The sequence below is a fragment of the Nannospalax galili genome, unplaced genomic scaffold, assembly GCF_000622305.1.
Source record: "Nannospalax galili isolate Female #2095 unplaced genomic scaffold, S.galili_v1.0 scaffold293, whole genome shotgun sequence".
Taxonomy (NCBI): domain Eukaryota; kingdom Metazoa; phylum Chordata; class Mammalia; order Rodentia; family Spalacidae; genus Nannospalax; species Nannospalax galili.
The window spans coordinates 8,152,756-8,155,781 of NW_008337147.1; the positions used below are offsets into that span (position 1 = coordinate 8,152,756).

The 3,026-nt window shown below is 37.4% G+C and overlaps 1 pseudogene; it reads right to left on the minus strand.

The window, feature by feature from the left end:
* Positions 1 to 1,005: 1,005 nt before the first annotated feature.
* On the minus strand, positions 1,006 to 2,807 carry LOC103733427 (annotated as a pseudogene).
* Between the last annotated feature and the right edge of the window lie 219 nt (positions 2,808 to 3,026).

Sequence of the window (3,026 nt, forward strand, 5' to 3'; positions counted from 1 at the left end):
TTTGCAAAAGGAGAGGAGACAATTATACTACAGTCAAATGACCCTAAGTTTAAAGTTTGATTTCTCAAAATCTGAAAATGTTGTCTGCCTATTATGCCATAATTCATATATTTTATATAATTATTAGAACTTACCCCACAACAGAAATGTAGGATGCTCTGTCTATTACAAAAACTAGTTCTACTGCTTGTTCATCAATCATATTAGGCACTACTATATTCAAAACAATCTGTTCTCAAGCACAAAGGCCTATTCTAGCCTTTAAAAATCTACTAGCCTGCCAGCATCTTCTTTCTAAACAGGCAAACTAACAGAACTTAATTAGGCAGACACCAAACTTTCTACACGATTAATCAGAGTAACCCCTCCTATAGAAGGTGGTCCTGAGCTAGTTAAGGACTAAGTCTATTTTCAAGCTTGTGCTGACTATTTCACACCATAATTTTGGAGGAGAAAATAAGAAATAATATTTTTTAAGACAATAAAAACTACTTTCCTCTGGCACTTTATTTTAGATAAAAATAGTTGAAGACAAGTTACAATGATACATAATACAAAAACTCTAGAAAATAATTCAAGAGAGTCTTTTAAGTATGGGATTCTGATAGGCCAGCAGCCTTCCGCCTGTACCTCAGGGCATGGAAGCTTTTATCACAAACATAGGCTCTTCAAGTGTTAGAAACTAAGTTCCTTCTTACAAAACTTTTTTTTTTTTCCATCAAAAGCAACACACTTAGACCAATAGATATATGCAGTTCTGCAAATGTCAAGCAAGTCAACACTTCATTAAATTCAGAAACACTGTACACTTAAAATATCTGTATTATACAGTGACCCAAACTTCCCATGTCTATATTGGATAAATCAGTTTTCAGTGAAGCAACACACACTAAGTTATTTCCATAGCTTCTTTCAGTCAACAGATTGTGATTCCAGTTCTGCTAACCCATACCATCCCCCCAAATAATAGCAGCAATCTAACCAAACCATCAACTGGAAAAGACATTATCTCCTATCCTTTTAACCATCTTTCCTCTTCTCAGAGAGCAAGTGCTTGGGCTTCATATCAAACACATGTCTACCTGTCTCCCGTTTCTTCCCCAAATGATTCATCTGCTGAGCATTCTTCACCATAGTCTCAGCTTTCTTCACCATCTTGACATCTGGAAGACCAGTAACATCATGTGGAGTTCAAAAGCAACTCTGACTCTGGGTTATAGAAGGGAATGGAACAAATTCTTGCTTTCTTTTCCCAGTGACACTCTGAGTTCACCTAGACTGAATAGTGGGCACTGTCTTTTATCATCCATGTCAACACATGGATTACACATCTTATTTTCCAAATCTGCCCACTGAACCTTCTTAGCAGTCTGGAACATCCTGGGTGCCTGGGTATTCTTATTCTTGGACTGCAGAATTTTCAACTTATTTTTTTCTCTAATTTGCTTTGCCAGCTGTTCTTAGTTCTTTTCTAACTCTTTCAATCTCTTCATGATAGGAGGATCAATGTGATAGGTGATATTATGGCCTTTCCAGATCTCTGGTCTCATATCGTATTTCTTGGAATAATGCATTAAACCCCAGTTATTTCAGAAGATCCAAAATGTAATGATCTCCTATTTCCAGCTCAAGATCTCATTCCCTTTTTTTCTTGGGCGCATTCTTTTCCCATGCACCAAGACTCCTTCTGAAATGACTCCTCTCTCTCATTTGGCACAGCTAACTGCAATCTGTTCAGAACCTCATTCGCTTTATTGCCTTTCATTTTCATTTCCACTTGATGAGTCAAAACCTATCACAAGTCTCTGTTTTAACTTGAACTGCCTTCCTCACTCAGGATGCTGATCTCAATTACAGGGAATCCTTGAATCTGAATATTTTCTGATCATCTTCAGAAAGTTCAGCTATTTTCTTCACACCACATTTGTTTGCCACAATAATAAGAGGCTTATTAATAAAGAGAGGTCTGATATTCTGGAAAAGTTTCATTTGCTCCTTTAACCTGTGTCCACATTGCTCAGACAGATCCATCACATAGAGAACTGCAGCACACAAAGGTGGGCCAGGGCTGTGATAGCCTGAATTTCAATGCTGTTCCAGTCCTCCAAAGAATGATCCAAATCCTCTAGGTATGTACAACCTGCCAATGCAGATACTTATAGTCCATGTGCCCAATGAACAGAGACTTGGTGGTAAATGCATACGGCTGAACTTCCACATCTGCTCTCATGACCTTACTAATAAAGCTAGACTTCCCAAAAGTTGGATACTCACACAAAAGCAGAGTCCTTGTATTTGCATCAGTGGTTGGCAAGAGGGAGAAATGTTGATGCACCTGCTCCAAATACTCCAAACTCAGCCTCTGTCTCGTGATAATGGTGCACATTCACCCCAGGGCAGCACACTTCAGCTGCTTGCTTACAGAGGTTAAGTGAATCACTATACTTCATAAGCCACACATAATCTTTAGCAACATTGTCCACCAAATTTTTGGAGATTTGTTTAAATGATTTGATTTTAATGTTTAATCTTGGTATTTGTCTTAATGATTCTTTTCATAGAGAATATTCATCAAATCAGCATAAAATAGATATCATCCAATTTGGGAAAATTTGTCAGAATCTGTGAGAGTCTGTCATGGTAATTCTGTTGAGTAAATTTGAGTTTTCTCATATAAAAGTGTCTAATGAGATGAATATGGTAATACACATGAATAAGGGAGTCTTCTGTTGAGTCTTCAATAATGTCAGGTCAATGAAGTCCTTGACAGACAGCACCACTATAATCTTGAAGTTGTAGTGCACCATGCTGGCAGTGGGACAAAAATGGCGACCTAAGGAGAGCAGAAATAATCTTTTATGCTTGTCCCACTCACCTGCTAAAGTGCATAGCTTTTTAAGATACATCTTTGTGGGTTTCATTTTTTTTGTCTTATTCTATAACCATTCTCTGGACTTCCCAGTGACAAACTGTATATGTACTTACATTCTCAAATAAGATAGAAACAATAGAAGACAGATGACAAA